Below are 18,573 nucleotides of genomic sequence, written 5' to 3' on the forward strand. Positions count from 1 at the left end.
CCTCAGACAAGGTCATGCCTGGCCAGTCTGTGATTCCCAACATTTCACAATCCTGTGTCATCGGAGGAGAGGAAATTGAGATACCTAGTTTGCAGTAGGGGACAACTGCAGCCCAGAAAGCCTAAGTTGCACCAACCCCCTCGGAGACTGATGGCAGACAGAGACCTTCCCAAATTCAGGTCGCCCCCTGCACACATGTATGGGGAGTGCCAGGTTCGTGCAGCAGCCGGGCAGACTGAGGGAGCTGTTTACCAGGTACATTTTCCAGGGCAGGCTTGCCACAGAGACACTGTTATTGAGTTCATGGCAGGTGGGGGGGGGGGGGGCGGCAGCAAGGATGACAGGTCCCACGGCTCCCACTGCACATGGGGGACGCCCTACCAGGCAGCCCTACATACCACAGCCCAGGGGCTCAGTGATTCTAAGGCGGGAGAGCCCCCATGCAGCCAGGCGCTCTGTGGAAGAGTTAGGTTGCCCCTCCTGCCTGTGTCCACAGTTCTACCTCGGCCCCTTGAAAGCCGGGCGAGCTTCGGCAAGTGATTTAATCTTAGCCCGCTACCCCCAGCCTGTCTACAAAGCATGCCTCCGGCCTAGGTGTGGGGTGAGGGTCAAATAAGGTAATCCATGTGAAGAGTTAAGAACTGTGTCCCGCTCATGATAAGTAAACCTGAGCTCTTACTTTCTAGGCCTCGTCCCTCTGAGGCCCAGAGAGGACACAAATCCAGGGCAAGCACCACGGGCTCCTGGCTGTCACTTAAGGACTCTTTTTCTCTGTACCATATGTTTAAAGCAATTTTGCTTTGCTCTTCCTAAGCCCCTGAAACAATCCTTTCCCTTCCCGTCCCAAAAGGTGCTCTGATGAACAGCCCAAGCTGGCAGCACACAGGAAGCCACCCACCAACCTTCTGACACACACACACGTGTGCCTCCTCTCTCTGACACCTACCGACATTTAACTCCAATCCCATGATTTCTCTCTGACTTGCTGGTTCCTTCTTTCTTGCTCTTGGCTGAGCCTCTCTTCTGAGGCTGTGAGCCCACTGCAAGCAGGGCTTGCCCTGTGCTGTTTGCACTCGAGCTCCCTGGCCAGCTTATCCTCCTGAGAGGTGGGTTTGAAGCCCCATCTAGCCAAGCTTAGGGAACAAAGCCCACCGGGGTGCATCCCCTGGCCCCGAGTTCACACCTGACAAGTGGAAGTGAGACCCAGCCGCTGGTTAGCTTTCTTGTCTCATTCCAAGCCGCACAGTCCTCTTTTTCGGGTGAGGAAACCAAGGGTCAGGGCAGCCAAGTAACTTGCCCAAGTTCACTCAACAAGCCTTAAAACAGAATTTTCTAGAATTCGGTTCTGCCTGGCCAATAGCCAGGACTTTGAATTGCCTTTGCCCATTAGGTTAACTGATGACAGAACAACTCGGTGGCATTAGATGTCGAGGGGGCAAGTGCTGTGTCTAGCTTCCTGCCCAATCCTTCTGCCTGTCAATAGATGCTTGAGGAAAGAAGATTGAGCTGAGGACAGAATTTATATTGCAGACCTCATAAATGCACTTCACAGAGAATTAGAAGCTTTCCCAACACCAGCCTTTGGGTGTATTGAGAAAGCAAAAACAAGAGGTCAGAGGCCAGGTGCCGAGGTGCAGCTTTGCCACCACCACAAGAAATGCGACAAGAAGCCTCTGCCGCAGCTCTCCCAGCCCTATGTGGGGCTCCCGGGACTTGATTAGGGTGATTTATTTTCCTAGCAGAGTAGGAGGCATTGGGAACCACCCTGAGGGAAGTGTGAGCAGCCGTTTCTAGCTAACTCTCCTGGGACAAGTAGGAGAGGGGCAGGTGGCCAGAGTCCCCATTTTTTTTTTTTTTTTTGTATGCTGTATGGTGAAGGTCACATTTCATTCTTCTTCCATGTAACTATCCCATTATCGCAGCACCATTTGCAGAGTCCCCACTTTTAAAGGCTTTGGGAAAATGAGGAGGGGCTGGCCCCAGCTGAGCCTGTTTCTCACGTCTCTGTCAGAAAACTGGTCCTGGGAAGAGAGCAGCCCCTGGACCTTGGGGAGGTATGTCCAGGCCCCTGCCTTCACCCCGCTCCCTGCACTCTCTGCTTCTTCTTTGCTCGTTGACACAGGGGAAGCTGGGCAGAAGTTCTCAGGGGTGTTCTCTGATTAGAGGCTTGTTCCAGCCAACTGGACCCAACTGAGAGGAAAGTGACCTCCCCAGGGGCTCCAAGGCAGTCACCTTTCATTCAGGCATCCCTTGGGGAGGCCTGCAGGCTGTGGAAATGATGAGAGCTGCTCCCTTCTGACAACGTGGCTGCCTTCCACTCAGGGTGGCATGGGAGACCCAGTCCCGTGAGACTTGGAGACCTACAACGGGGGTGGAGGGAGGTGGGGGTAAGGCCCCGTGGGAGGAAAGGCTGTGCATTCAGTTATGCAATTAGAGGCTGCACTGGGTTGGTGAATGAGAACTAGAAAGACCACAAATGCAGGTGGAAAGCTGCACAGCACAGGGAGCCTTAGAGGCCTTAAAGAGACACTCACGGTGCCAGTGTTTGGGATGAGCGGTCAGGCCCGGGCAGTGCAGTGACTGTCCATGGGTTTGTGAGAGGTTCGTGGAATTGGATTTCAGTCTCTGGAAAGGACTCAAATGAAACATGAGCAAGGAACCAGGAGAAGTACTACAGGAAAATCCGCCTTAAACTGGACTCCAAAGCTTTGGTTCCCGACCTGGTTTGTCTTCTCTTGCTGAATGCCTTTATGCCTGTCACAAGCCTCCCTTATCTGTCAGATGAAAAAAATAATCCCACCGCGCCAACTCCCCAAGGGACACTGGAAGACCCAGCATGTGAGACCAACCCGACAATCGCAAGCTCCACAAGCAGAAGAGGCTCCGTTTGCTCGTGCTCATTCTGGTCAAGACAAGGCTGGCTGCAGAGAAGTGACCACGCTGTCCCCTGGCAAAAAATGGGCATTTGGGGAGAGAGAGCCTATCAGCAGCTAGCATGCTCTGAGCACCGCCCAGGTGCCAGAATATGCTGCGTGAGTCACTTTGTTCCATGTGATCTTTATAACAATGCTTCAAGGTGGGTTTCATCACGTCCCTGCTCAGATGAGCCACCAGAGACAGACCTGGAGAGGGTCAAGCCCTGCTGACAATCACCCAGCTGGCGGTGGATGGTGGGGCCAGAACTTTTTTCCCAGGTTTGTCTGCTAAGGAGACACTGGCCTATATGATGGCAAGTCTCTGAGGGTGAGGTGATGAGAAGCAGGCGTGGGAGCTGGCTGTCAAGCATCTAGACTGAGACCCAGACTTTGCCACGGTCAATGGTGACATCTTAGGGAGTCCCCTCCCCAGAAGAGTCCCAGCACATCTCATAAAAAGGGAAGCATGACCTTAGCATCTGTTGACCTCATGAGGATTAATTATACCGTATTCTACAGCTGCAAGTTAAACTTATAATTATCATAACAATAAACTGGTCCTTTAAGTGACACCCATGCCCCATGCAGGATGGCACCGTGGCCAACCCTGAGAACAGGGACTCTTGGAATGCACTTCATGGTCTCAGGGAGGCACCTGCCCCCAGGCAGCTCTCACAGGCTTCATTCCCAGGGACCAACTTATGTCTGTCCTGCTGAGTCTGTGACTCCCTTCCAGTTTCTCTGGGATGTTGCGATTGGGTTGTACAGTCCCAAACTGCTCCATCCTGGGTGGCCTTTCCTTTGGACCCTTCCTTTGCAAACCCTGCTTCCAGCTGCTGCATCACCCAGGACTGCAGAGTGTGGGCAGAGCCAGGCTGTCCAGGGTGGGGAAGGAGATTGGAGAGGGCTGCTTAGGGATTGAAGAGGGTTGGGACAGTCAGAGAAGCCAGCCTTTGGGAACAGGGGGAGCTTCTGCCTGGCTTAAAGGCATCCTGGAAATGTTTGCTTGAGCAGATGGAAGGGGAGAGAGGGACAGGAATTCCAGGCAGAGCCGTGGCTGCAGCCAAGGTGGGAATGGGGGAATGAGGCAGGGAGGGTGGAGAGGCAAGCTTGGCCAAAAGGATCTAAGGGTGAGGGCAGAGGCATTGTCATTCTGTTATTTTAGTGTGAGGAGGGAGTTTGTGGAGGGGAAGCGGCGGTTGCTCGGGGCCTGTCCTCCCCAGCTCCTGCCCCAGTCCGCCAACGGATGCTGCAGGCCACTGGGCAGCCACGTCACCCTGCACGCCCACGCCAGGACCCCTGGGTGTGCTTTCGTGGTCTGCCTTTCAGCAGAAGACACAGCCAGCCACACACGGTTCCCACTGAGGTCACCCCCATGAAGACCCAGACAGAAGATGGCCTCAGTGAAAGAGCACAGAAAAGGTGTCAGGGAAGCGCAGTGGGGCGATTTCGTCCCCCGGACCCCAGTGAAGAGGCAGAAGGTGGGCAGAGGCAGGAGGCTATTTTGAACGTTGGCTGAGTTCAGCTCCCGTCACCTCAGGCACACGGCGAGGCAAAGGCTCTGCCTTCAGGTCTGGGTCCCCAGCTCTGTGTCTCCCATGCTCCAGGTGACCTGAGCAAGTAAGTTACTTCCCCTCTCTGGACCTGGCTTCGTCACCTGTAAAGAGAGGAGGTGCATTTTATTCACACTCTCTGCAGGAAGTGGGGAGCACTCATAAGCCACCCGGAGCACCATGAGCTCTGATGCCCACAGGCCTGGCAGCGGTTGTGGCACAGGACATAAGTCGGCTCACAAGGCAGGGGGCAGGGGACCCTGACACGGGGACCAGCCTAAGTGAACCGGGCCTCGCTGTCTTCTAAAGCCCCATGTGAGCCAAACAGTGCCCAGCCACTTACCAGCCCCAAGCTGGCAGAAGCCTCTGCTTTCATCTTTGTGAGGTTCAGATGAAAATCTAACAGGCTTTAGAAAAGGATAAAGCCTGAATAAACAAGAGAATGTCTCCTCATTGCTCGCTTCCCATCTGGCTGGAGCAGAAGACAGTGGGAGGAAAGGGCACTAGTCACAACCTGCTGCCCCATTCCCCAGGCTTCGTCACCACCCTGTTGACGGGACCTTCTCCCAGTTCCTGGCTCTCTACCTCCAGGCTGACCACACCTCTCTCTCCTCTCCACTGTGAGTCAGGCTGCCTGTTTTCAAATCCCAGCTCCTTCTTTCCTATGGGTTTGACCTCCAGGAATTAACCCCTCTCATGTCTCAGCTTCTTCATCTATAAAATGACACAACAAGCATTTTTTTTTCCTATAGGGTGGCAGTGATAGGAAAATGAGCTAATATGTGTAAAGCTGGCAAAGGGACCCTAGTGAAGCTGTGAGTTGGTTATTTTTATTCAGATGGGCCCTAGGAAAGTTTGGACTGTCAGTTACCCACCCCTAAGTATCTCTCAAACACCTCTGCAGATTAAGTGTGGTCTTTGTCAGTGACAGGAAAAGACTGGCTTCCAATCAAAATGATATTTAAAAGATGGGCAAAGAAGTGGTTTTTCATACTGCTGGTGAGAGGTAGCCCTGTGTCCATGAACTTGCCCTCTCACCTGCTTCTGCGATAGGTTTGACTGCCCCACGTCCATGTTGCCACTTTTGGGGGAAGACAGTGACTCTCTGGGAGGCAGGAGCCTTGGAATTCAAAGAGGTGGCAGCATGGGACATTAATCCACAGAGAGCCACCTTCACAGCCTAAAGATTCTATAACAGGATATTCTTGTTCCCATCTCACAGATAGAAAGAACTGAGGCTCAGAGTAGCAGAGTGACTTGCCCAAAGCTGAGGAGCTGGCTTAGGAGAGCAGATCTGTCTGGGCACCTTCCAGCAGACCCAACAGGCTGGACACCTCTGGGCTCAGTTGCCTCATCTTCCAGCATCCATCCTGCACCTGGCAAATGAGCAGGGAAAGGCCAGATTCTCGCCCAAAGTTGAGCCAAACAGCTAAGTGTCTTCTGTTCTGGAACCCACAGGAAGATGGCACTTTACCTGAGAAAACGGCCCATGCTGGCTTATCACTTGACCCTCCCTTCCTGCAAAACCTCCGAGTCTGGGTAGGGGCTGCTCTGACCAAATTCAGCCACAGACGTGAGCTCTCTTGAAGTCAGTGTCTGTGGTGGGGACTGCAGGGCTGTGGGGGTCAGACACTGAGGACAGGTGGTAGCACTGGAGAGGGTCTTAGTCTCCCAGGACAGGCCAGAGACAGGATCGAAAGAGGAAATGCTTTGCAGATACCCAGAGTTGGTGACAGAGCAGGGCCTGATCAGGATGCTGAGATTTTAGTAGAGAATAGACTTCATGTTCCCCAGAGGAGGAGGCCGAATGGAACAGAGCAAAAGACCACAGGAACTGAAACTTCTTGGGTGCTCACAAATCATCGCCCTGTGTGGACAGGGCTGGGGGAGGGGTGGGAATCTTTCCAGGCCATGAGAACTAGCATCCCAGGATGTTGCAGCCTTCCCCTAGCTGCTGTGCCTAGAGGTGATTCAATGCATAAATTAATGCAAGTATGAATGTATTTAGAACAGAAAAAGCAGACATGATGTAAAAAATGCAAAAGGTATGAAAGGATGTGCAGTGAAGAGCATCTTCTTTACTAGCTCCCCTGCACCTAGTTCGCCTCCTTGGAGGCCTCCACTTTTTACTAGAGTCTTTAAAGCCTTCCAGATATTATACCACACTTACAAACACAAACACAAACATGCCTGTATGCATTGGTGTGTGTACGTCTTTGTGTGTTCTTATCCTTTGCATAAGTTTGCTAATGTTGCTGGAATGCAATTCACCAGAAATGGACTGGCTAAATAAAGGGGACTTATTTAGTTATAAATTTACTAATTTTGTAAGGCACATGGCAACATCTGCTGGGCTTCTCTCCAGGTTTCTGAGTTCAAAGGGCTTTCCCTGGGGCAGTTCCTTTCTGCATCTCCAAACGTCTAAGTCTGAGCCTGCTTTGAGCTCTGAGCTGCGTTGTGTTGGGCTGTGCTGAGTTCCTGAGAACTGTGCTGAGCTGCTTCTCTCTCTTCTAACTTCTTTTAAGCCTCACTCATTGCAGAAGGCACTCCACTTAGCCTACCACAGATGTAATCAGCCATAGCCGAAATTCATGTGCTGCTGAATTAAGTCCACACAACAGAACAACTGGGCACCATCACCGGGCCAAGCTGACACCTGAACTTAACTACTACATCCTCTATTTTCACCTTAGTGGTAGCCAATCAACATATCTTGGAGCCCATTCCTTGTTGGAACTCATAAAGACCCCTCGTTCTTTAAATAATTTAGAACAGTGATAATTTATTATTTTGTGTGATTCTGTGGATTGACTGGTCACAGCTGAGAAGTTCTTCTGTTCTTTGTGGTTGCTATCTTTAAAAGTTGTGTAAACTCTATTATAAGAACCAAACAATATTTATCTAATCAATCGTCTATAATTGACATTCAGGAGATTTTTTCAGTCTTTTGTCTTGATAAATAATGCCACAACAAATGACTGTGTACATGTTTTAGTTTCCTTTGGCTACTCAAGAATATACCATGCAATGGGTTTGCTTAAACAATAGGAATTTATTAGCTCATGGTTTTGAGCCTGGGAAAAAGTCCAAATCAAGGCATCATCAAGATGATGCTTTCTTCCCAAAGAATGATGTTCTGGGGCTGGCTGCTGTCAATCTTCAGTCCTGGGCCTCCCTGTCACATCACAATGCACATGTCCTCTTCCTTCTCTTCCAGGCTCTGTCTACCCTCAACCTCTTTCTTTCTGTGGCTTTCTCTCTGTGTGTTTGAATTTCATTCTGCTCATAAAGGACTCCAGAAATAGAATTAAGACCCATCCTGATTAGGTTGGGTCTCACCTTAACTGAAATAACTCATCAAAAGTCCCACTTAAAATGGATTTACACCCACAGGAATGGATTAAGTTTAAGAACATGCTTTTCAGGGGTACATAGCTCCAAGCCACCCCAACACACTTCATACGTTTATCTGCATGACAAATTCCTAGAATTGGACTTGCTACGTCAAAGGGAAGACTGTGGGTCGTTTTGACAGGTGTTGCCCAATTGCTCTTCCCAGAGGTGGTTGGGATTCCTTTTCCCACCTGTTCCATCTGCTGGTGCCTATCCCCCACACCCTCAGCAGCTGTGTGCTGTAGCACTTTTGATTTTCACAATGATTGTTGAAAGAGGGTCTCTTATTGAAGTTTTAATTTGCATTTCTCTAATGAGTAAGGCCGAGTAACTTTTCTTATATTTGAGAGCCATTTGTATATCCTTTTTGAAAAGTGTCTTTCTATAATTTGTCCATCTATCAATCAGGTTATTGGCTTTTTTTTTTTTTTTTTTTAATACATGGGCAGGCACTGGGAATCAAACCCGGGTCCTCTGGCACGGCAGGCAAGCGTTCTTGCCTGCTGAGCCACCGTGGCCCACCTGTTATTGGCTTTTTTGATAGCTATGTAGGAGCTCTTAGTATAGGAGCTCTTTATACACTAAGGAAATTAATCCTTTTTTTGTAATATGAGTTGTAGTTTTATTTCTCAGTTTGCCACTTGTCATTATAGGTCAAATCACGCATGCACCATACCCTGTGTCTTCTTTTAATGTTCAAAGGTCTTTGGGAAGGGGACAAGTTCTTATCCGCAGTATAACTCTGGACTGCAGGAATGGAGGCCTGTGTAAAACCCTCACCCAGTTCCCAGGTTTGCTTCCTCATCTGTAAAATGGGTGCAGAGGCTTCACAGATCTCTGAAATTCCTTGTAGTCCCACGGGTCTGAGATTGTGGTCTGAAGCTGCGAGTTCTAAGGGGCAGGAAGGTGGTGCTCTGGGTGCTAGGAGTGGGTGCTGGGAATGGGTTGGAGCAGGGGCAGGGGCCAGAAAGAGGAAGTGGTGAAAAGTAAAGACAAACTGCTGACTTGGGAGCAGCTGCGGGCTGGGTTGGGGCCATCACCTCTTCCCAGCAAACGGAGTTCCCCAAACTATTCCCTGCAGGGGTGGCCCAGAGTGCCCCAGCCAAGGTCTCAAAAAAGGCAGAACCCTGTGACAAAGGGCTCCACCAACCCTGAGCACAAAAGTCTGGCTAGAATTGAGGAAGTGGGCAGTGGCCTTGGCAGCCACTGCTCCCTGTAGGTGGCTGGGGAGCCCCCACTCCTGCTTGGTCTGTTTCCCTTGAAGGGTTGTGTGATACTCTTCTGGTCCCACCACCCACTCCACGGCCCCAGGTCCAAGCAACATCTAAGGAGACTAAGGCACAGAAGATGCAAGGGTTAGCCCAAAGTCATTTACAAGACAGGAGTGGTCACAATGCATGAACCCAAGGTTCCTGGGTCTCAGTGTCCTGCTCTGCAAATGAGCTGAATCCCTAGAAAGCTCCAGAAGAAAGGCAGCATACCTGCTAATAGTAGGAACTTACATTTGCTACATCCCACCATTTGCTCAGCTCTGAACAGGTGCTTAAGAGTCACCCCCTAATTCCCTCTCCCATTTCATCCCCCCCAAAACCTCCAAGGGGTGAGCTCCATTATTCTTACTGTGACAGACAAGGATACTGAGGCTCAGGGAGCTCTGCCAGCTGACAAGCCTGCCCGGGCCCTCCTAGGGGACGTGGGACAGCCCAGGAGGTAACAGCAGCCACTGCTCAGCAAAGAAGTCCAGTCTGAGTCCAAAGGGCCATGTTAGGGCAGGCGTCTTCATAGGCTGAGCAGGAGATTTCCGCCTCCTTTTCTCTTCCCTCGCTGGGATCCTGAACCTTCCTTAGCTGACTGGACCCTGAGACCTCCTCGCATAAGTTCCCTAAGCTCAGTTCTGTCTTCCTCATCCCAGCACCCCACCTTGGGCCAGACCCTGGATAATTCTCTGTTACTTTTGTCACATGAAGCAGAGGAAAGTTCTCAAGCCCTGGGAGTCATGGAGAGGAAGACACAGCACTGCAGAAAGGGTAGTCAATCCCGCCTTGTGGGGCCCGTGGACTACGCTTCCCCTCTTTGGCCTCAGCTGCCCAGGAGGGAGTTGGGCCTGATCAACAACTGTGGCCCTTTGTCACTCAGGCCAGTTCCTGTTCTGGAAAGTGCTGCCCTTGCCCAGAGCATCTGACATTCCTTCATCACACCCCTTGCCTGCCCACATCAGCACCTCGTCAGTGGTCACTCTCTGTGACATCCAGGAGGGCTGGGATCAGGAGATCTTGCTTAGCTCTCTCTCCCCTTCACACCCAGAAAACACTAAGCAAATGTTTGTTGAATGAATGAACAAGTGTAAGTGACAATGCTGCTGAAATTACTCGTCATGACCCAAATGCCCCCTGGATAACAGGTGATAAGGGTGGGAGGGGTTCGTCCCTCTGTAAGCAGGACAGAGCCATCCAGAGAGGGGAGGAGGACTCTGTAAGGAAGACACACTTCACTGCGTTGCCACAGGCCATCTCTGAACATCCATTAAGGAGTGTAATCAGGTTTACTGATGCACCCTCCCCAGAGCAAAATCCACCCTGCTCCAGCCATACCGATCAATCCCTTTCTGAGTATTTTCACTCCAGGTTGCAGAAAAGATGCCAGGCTCCAGGAACTCTGGGACTGTAGGGATGGGCATGGCAGCAGAGAGGCGAGTTTTACTAGCTCAATAGCTCCCAGGCTTCCCCCCTCTCTGCCCCAGCTCCCAGAGTCTGCACTAGTGTCTTTTTCATGCAACCTTTCTATAACCAGAGTGAGCAGATGTCTTGTGCCTGCAAAACCACCTTCTATCAGCTCATGCCCACAGGGTTATCCATCAGGGCCAGAGTCTTCACCTGGATCAATCATCTGCAAATCCCAGATTGGAGGAGGTGAGGTAGGCAGAGCTGGCGGCTGGCTTGGCACCTCGTCTATCCTATTGCCATCTCCTAATGGACAATGAGGAAGGAGAAGTGGCAGGCCCTGGGTCCCATGCCTGGCTGTGGCTGTTCAGAGCCTCTGTAACTGGTGGGCATTTCTGGCAGGTTTTCTTCACCAAATGGCTGCTGAAGAAAGAAGGAAGAGAAGAAATGTAATGGATTGGGCAGCAGCCTGAGCCAGAGAACAGAAGACTCTAACTTGGAAATCCAGCCTGTAGGGCTAGACTACTTTGGAGGGAAGCCAAGCATTGCCACTTCTTGGCTAAGTGGCTTTGGGCAAGTGATTTGACCTCTCTGTACCTCAGTTTCTTCATCTGTAAAATGGGAATGACCATAATAGTTTCCATTTTGTAGGTGAGCTAATATATGTGAAGCCTACAGAAGAGTGCCTACACATTTTAAGAGCTCAATGAATGTGAGCTATTTATATTGGTCCTGGATTTCTCCAAATATCTTCCACCATTTCCATGGATCAAGTGTCTACTGTGTGACAGAGCATAGGCAAATCATTTCACATCATTACCTGTGGAAGGTTGAAAACCAACGTGTCCTTAATCTTAATCTTATTTCTTGTGGATGTGAACCCTTTTGTAAATAGGAATTTTTGAAGATGTTATTTTAAATTAAGGTATAGTCAACTGATTCAGGATGGATTTTAGTCCTATTATTGGAGGCTTTATAAAAGAAAAAGCCATGGGCAGGAGCTGAACTGGAAGTCAATGGAACCCAGAAGTCAATGGAAGATAAAGGAGAGGACATTACCATGTGATGGAAAACCCAAGTACCCAAGAATGACCAGCCAGCCAGAAGCTACCAGCCTTGGGAGGAAGCATTCCTTCCAGCCTCTGAAACCATGAGCAAATAAATGCCCATTGTTTAAGCCAACCTATTATGTGGTATTTGTCATAGCAGCTTTGGAAAACTAAGACATTCCTTCATGGAATCTTCAGTTTTCAAGATCAGAAAACTGGGCTTCAAAGAAGCTAAGAAATTTGCCCAAAATCACATAACTGATAAAATGTGGAGATGAAACAGATGCAACTTTTCTATCCTGAGAGTCCATGCCCTGTCCACAGGACCGTCCTGTCTTCTTGTTAGGCTCTCCATGTGACTGGGTAAATCGTGTGGTGTCTCTGGTGCCACTTGTTCATCTACAGAGTGGCCTAGGGAGTAGCTCTGTTATCCTATGTTAAGCAGCTCTGGTTAGTGGGGCACCTCATTTCTGCTGTGTCTGTACCTCCCTAATGACGTGGATATGGAGCCCAAGGGGAGGTGAAGGAAGGATTACTATGGTTTAGACCTTGCTTTTCCCTTCTTGGTTCATTCTTCAATGAGAAAGTTCATTCCTCAATAATTCAGCAAGTGCCAAAGGAGTCCTGGCAGTATAAGGTAGGGTAGGAGTTAGGAAGATCAATAGGACCTCTGATGCTCTCAGAGAAGTTATCATTTAGTAGAGGAACTCACAAATCCCTTATCCTTCTTGGACCTCAACTGCCTTCATCTGTAAAATGGGATGACTGCCTCTTAACTTTCAGAAACCAGGAAGCCATTGAAGGTAGGTGGGCATTCCAGCTGCAGGGCCTGCAGTTAATGGTTGCAGATGGGGGGGCAGTGAGGCCTTTGGTTGCATTTAGCTTTCTGGAGAAGCAGTCAACAAGGACTGAGGCCCACTGACTACAACAGCATATTTACTAACTCCATTTCTCTAGTCTCTTTGGATGAAAACTGGTGCCTCTCCCTTCCTTGCAAATATGAACAGTAGACTGGTTTGTTGAGACCTGGGCAAGCAACAGGGTGATCTCGCACAACTTTCCCTTCTCCAAGCTCCCTGCTTCCTTTTGTCTCCAGGCCAACAAGAGAGGATATTGGTCATCTTCTCAGGAAGACGTTTCAATAAAATAAAGAACCTGGCTTCTGTTTGGGGACTGGCCCATTCTCTTCCTGCTTTAGGGAAGTCCTTTTGGCCCCTGGGCCCAGGCCACCACTGCTGGCCCAGTCAGCTCCTCCAAGATACCTGATCATTTTAAACCCTGAAACATTGAGGGCTCACTCTCATTCACCCTACCCAGCACTGTAAACTCTCAAAGGTTTCTTGTATTAATTTGAATTGATTGAGTTGAATTACATTGACTTGAATCCAAAAGGAATGAACTGAATTGAATATCAGATTACAAGCTTCATTAGAGCTCATAGAAACTTGGCTTTTCTAAGTTTTCATCCATAGATCTGAATGTAATTTTTAATCTTTCCTTTCATTTGTTCCTTGAGGGGTGAGGGAGAGGGGCAAGGGAAAGGAGGCAAAGGAGGTGGGATTCGATTATGGCTTCCACTGAGAAACACCACCTTCCAACACTACCCTTCCATTTTTCTTTCCAATTCTGAGCTTTAAAATGCCAAAAATCTGCATTCCCAGTAGCTAAATAGAACTATTTGAAGGTTCTTCCCTTCTGATCACAGATGGCATACAGGAGTTGGAGTTATGTCAGGGTCCTAAGCTCTAAATCAGGTACTGATTGGGACCTGCAGATGACTATTAGGATGTGACTGGCAAGGAGAAGGTGGTTATTACTATGATGCATGTGGACAGTAGTGTCCAAAGCTGAGGTGCATGCCAGGATGCAAAGCCAGACCACCCAGCAGAATCTGGGTCTACCTTTCTTTCTTCCTCTCTGGTCACTTTCTTGTCTTCTTTACAGACTGATCTTCTTCTGCATACTAAATGCTGACCTTCCTCCAAGGTTTTATGCTTTTTCCTCCAATTCTACTCTTTTTAGTTAATTCCATCTACTTCCACCTGGCAGAGCTGGGGAAGAGTCCCTGCACTGATTGCTTCCACCTCCACGGCTTCAATTCTCTAGACTTTTTGCATGAAAAGTGGCTCCTCTCCCTTCCTTGGAGATGATTCAGTTAGCTCTTCAACTCCAAGTCTACTCAGTGATTCAGACTCAGAGAGCCACCCACCTCTTTAACTTCCCCACCTACATGTTGCTCAGGCCCCCTCAAACTTAAATTTTCCAAAAATGAACCAACTATCTAACCTTTTTCTTCAGCCTTCCCCATCTCAGTAGATGGGTGCACCATTCCTCTAGACTTCAAAACCAGAAACTAGGAGTTGGTCTTGACATCTCCTTCACCCTCCATAGCAAACCCACCTCCAAATCATGACAAGTTAACCTCCTCACTATCTCTCTCATCCCACCTCTCATCTCCATCTCTGACCCCTGAGTCTATCTCTTACCTGGATAAATGCAGTAGCCTCTTAATTGCTCTCCCAACACCCTCTTTCACCACTCTCATCCCATTCTCCACACTGCTCTCTGGGTAATATTGCCAAAATGCAAGTCAGAGCATATCAATAGCCCACAGCCTTAAAAGCCAAGTGTAGGTCCATTGCTTTTACATTAAAGGCCAACTTCATTAACACAAAGGAAAATATCCCACCTACTTTCCCCAGCTCCCCTGCCTCTGGGACTCTAATGCCTGACAGGATCCTCTTTGCCCAGCCCAGGACCTTTTGGCACATGCTGTCTCCTTTGCCTGGAATGCTTTTGCCTCCTTTCCTTCCATAGTTAGCTTCTATTCACCCTCCTATTATTGCTTCCAAAATCATCTCTTCAGAGATTCTGCCTGGACTGCCACAATCAGGTCAGGCCCTCATAGTAAAACCCTGTCACACTGTGTTCCAGTTGCTCATATTACTGGTCCCAGTTGAAATTTGACATTTGTTGGCAAAACTATCTGATTAACATGTCTCATTTGCTAGACTGTAAAAAAGAGAAACTTTATGCTTTGGTTCTCCTTTCTATTGCTAGGCAAGTCCCATGCCCTACACAGTAGGGGTTCAATGATGAATGAATGAATGAATGAATGCCAGCAAAGAGGGTGAAGGTCTTAACTCTTGTTCTCCTCTTTCCAACATGGTGAGGGTTCTGCTACATCCAGCCTGACTTCCTCACCCTCAGCGCAGCTTCCTCAGCCCTACCTCCCGGCCCTTACACAATCATATTCCCCTCTCCTCCATCCTGTAAGTCCCTTTCCTCTTCCCTATATGTAATCAAATGTCACCTCCTTTCAAGGTGAAATTCCAAGGAACAATTTGAAAACAATCACCAGGAAGATAACCAAGAGGGAATCATGTTTTGAAGCCTTTTCTATCCCATATTGCAAAGATACTCAGCTCCCCATGGCATGGTAGTTCCTGGTGGCCAGAATCTTTGGTCATATTTATAAAGAGTAGAAAATGAGAGATGTCTAAGAAACCTTCAAATGTCATCAGCCCTAATGAGAATCATATCTCACTTCACCACAAAGCTCCCAGCAAGTCACCTGAAAAGCTCACCCAGCAGGGTGAGTAAGGCTGGTTCTTGGCTGAGGGCAGAGTGATCATGGAATGATCCAACCTAAGTAAAACCCTTTAGGTTCCCCAGGAGGAGTGGAGAGAGGTAGGGAGTTCCCATCACCTTAATGTTACCAACACCTCATTTACAAGACAGTCTTTCAGGGGTTGAGCTTCTTAGGGGAAGTCAGCAGGAACTGATTTAGAGGTCAGGCACCTCTGAGAAGTTGGAGAGCTTGGGCAAGGTTTGGGGCTCAGGTGTGACAAGAAAGACAAGACTCAGCATAGATCTGGCTGTGAGAATAGGGAAGATAGCGAACCCCATGCCTGCCCATCAGTTTATGGGTCCCCAGGTACCCTGGGACAATGTGGAGGATCATATCAGTGCATTGGTAGAATGATAGAATGTCAAGGTCAGAAAGGGTTGTGGAGCTCATCTAGGCCTAACCCCCCATTTGACAGATGGGGAAACCAAGTCAAGGAAGGGCAATAGATTTGCTCAAGATACCTAAATAACTTACTAGCTTCTCCTTGATCATTTGCTGCACAAGTTACATTTCAATTTGTATCATTCACCCAGCCAATCACCTCTGTCTGCCTGCTGTTTCTGCACATTGATTACTACTGAAGGGAATTTGGTGGACAGGTGGGACTGGCCTCTCCTGAGCTGGAAGTTGGCTGAATGAATACAGGAAGAGGGCAATGAAAAATCTAATATTTGTTGAATACATGTTTTGTGCCAGATACTGTACTTTTTTCAAGTATCTCATTGTGGTATGTTAAAGATGACTGCAAACTTTTTTTCCCACTCCTTCCAACAAAAGGTGGAATGTAATTCTTGAATCTGGGCTGCCTTAGTGACTTGCTTAACTACATAATAAACTAGTAGAATGCAGTGGAAGTGACATTCTGCAATTCCTGAGGTTCAGTCAGAAGAAACTTGTAGCTTTCACCTGGGGTTCTTGGAACCCTTGATCTAAGGTGTTCCTTTTGGGAACCCCATGTCGTGAGACACTAAAGACACATGGAGAAGCCCCAGGTGAGCTCTCAGCCAACAGCCAGCATTAAATGACAGTCATGGAAGTGGGCTCTCTTAGATGTCCAGCCCTACCAAGCCTTCAGATGATAACAGCCCCAGCTGTCATGTAACCACAAGCACATGGGAAACACTCAAGCAAGAACTTCCCAGCTGAGCCCAGTCAACAAACAGAACCATGGAAGATGATAAACATTTGCTTTAAGTCGCAAAATGTTGTAGTCATTTGTCACACAACAGTAGACTGTTTCAACACATTTTATCCTCTCAACAACCCCAAGTGATAATTACTATTGTCTGTTTTCATTTTACAAATGAGGAAACATAGGTTCAGAGAAGTTAAGTAACTTACTCAAGGACATACAACAAGGTAAATGGCAGAGTAGGGGGTGATCATCCCATTAAACTCTTTCCCACTCTGTTCCATTGGATTGATCAGGGTCTTGGTTACGAGCAACAGAATCTACTCTAGCTGGTTTAGGTGGAAAAGAATAAAACTTGGCTCACAGAATTTCTGGGTCAGGCAGAAAGCCACACTGAAGTAACCCAAGCAAAAATGCCCAACATTGAAACTGAACCTCCACTGAAGATGCATCTGACAAGTCCTGAGAAAACTTGGATGGATGCCAGAAACATTGCCACTGGTAACCCCCTCCCAGCCAAAGAAGTAGACACCTCTGCCACCACAGTACCTGAATTTCAATTCTTCTGCTCCCTAACACATCTCCCTGGCTCTCACTTTCTAACCCAAGTCATGTGGGGAACAGGGGAGCATAATCAGTGAAATTGGGGTTGTCTGTCTGCCCCCAAGCTAGGAATATGAGTTGTTTGGCTCTGCAAGCAGGACTTGTGCTGTGAGAAAGGTGTAAGGAGGTATCCATTCATTCATTCAAGCATGTCTTTTGAATCTACTATGGGTAAGACTCAAAGGATATCAGAGGCCAGGGTTGAAGACATGCAAGTAAGTCAATAATTATAAAAGACCATGGCAGGGGCTTCAGTAAAATTGTATAAAGCATACAGGACACCAAAATAGAGGAAAGAGGGGCCCTCATTTTGCCAGATGATGAAGGCTGGTCAAAGTAACCTAACAAGGAGGTGACACTGAAGTTGAAGCTTGAAGGATGAGGAAGAAACGGCCAGACAGAGAAGGGGACTAATGGGATTCTGGGAGAAGGAAACCCCACGTGCAGAGACATGGAGACAGAAAAGAAAGGATGTAAGGGTTCTGGGGAAGTGGCAGCAGCTCCTAAATGTGGAATTTGTGGGGAAGCAGGCCTATGTGCTGGGTTGAGACATTGAGGATTCAGCCTGAGGGCAATGGGGAACCAGGCAAATGTTTTGAACGGGGAAGTGACATTATCAGTTTTGCACTTGAGAAAGACCACTTGCAAAAGATGAAGTCCTAAATTTAGGCAGCAGAACTGGGGACCTTCTGGTCATGCCTGTCCTCCCACACATACACATTAGCTCCTTCATTATATATGCATAACCCATCCCTGCCACTGCCACCAACACCACCATCCTTTCACTATCCTTGGTCTGGATGGAGTGTCTCATCTTCTACAGGTTTTCTTCATGCTTGCTTTCCCTACTATTTTTCATTACTGTCTCAAGAAGCCTACAAAGGGCTGGCTTTAGCCCTTAATAATTCTCTTAGCCTGAAGTTCTTAGAAAACAGAGCCTGAGCGCCCAGCTTATGCTAAGGCTTTCTTAAATGGTGCAAACCCAAGGTACCAAGAGTGAAGAAAAAATGGAGATAAGGAAAGGCAATAGGAAAAGTAAGCTCAAGGTGAGGTGTTACTGAGCTGGCCATAGCTTCACAGTCAGCTTCACATTCACATGGCGTGTTTTTAGACAGGCTATATGGAATCACTGAACCCAGGACAGAGCATTTCTGGGAAGAAGGAAGCAATTTATCCTCTGGTTCCTACCCATCTCCTGTTTCTTATAGATCAAACTCCCTAGAGAGTTAACACACTTCTGACCATTTGGGCTGTTTTCAGGCCTTCCCAGGCAACCTCTGGGAAAGCCAAATCCTAAACCCTGTAACAGAGCACTTCATCTGTGCCCAACACGGTGGGAGGAATTGGAGCTGTGGCCTCTGTTGGTCCATTCAGGTCTGAAGTGGGCACCAGAGCTGGTGTGGCCTCAACCTCAATGGGTACAATGGAGTTTGTGTCCAAGCCAGGCCCTCACCTTAGGTGAAGCTGAGACAGCAGATGCTCTTAAAAGATGAGATGCTGGGCACCTCCACTGAACAGGCATCCAAAGGCCCAGAGGACAGGTGGTTGAGGAAATCTGAGATGCACATAGACTGGAGCTGGTGTGGTAACCCCACAACACCAGGAGAGGCATTATTCCTGTGAAACAAAGAGAATGC

At 48.5% G+C, this 18,573-nt stretch overlaps 1 long non-coding RNA gene across 1 annotated transcript; it reads right to left on the reverse strand.

Annotated features, from left to right (window-relative positions):
- Positions 1 to 2,862: 2,862 nt before the first annotated feature.
- On the reverse strand, positions 2,863 to 11,674 carry LOC143651590 (uncharacterized). Its single transcript, XR_013160056.1, has 4 exons — positions 11,581 to 11,674; positions 10,735 to 10,944; positions 4,451 to 4,572; positions 2,863 to 2,947 (listed from the first exon to the last, which is right to left on the reverse strand). It is a non-coding gene; the product is annotated as an uncharacterized LOC143651590 (long non-coding RNA).
- Positions 11,675 to 18,573: the final 6,899 nt, after the last annotated feature.

This window comes from Tamandua tetradactyla, chromosome 12, assembly GCF_023851605.1.
Source record: "Tamandua tetradactyla isolate mTamTet1 chromosome 12, mTamTet1.pri, whole genome shotgun sequence".
NCBI classification, from domain to species: Eukaryota; Metazoa; Chordata; class Mammalia; order Pilosa; family Myrmecophagidae; genus Tamandua; species Tamandua tetradactyla.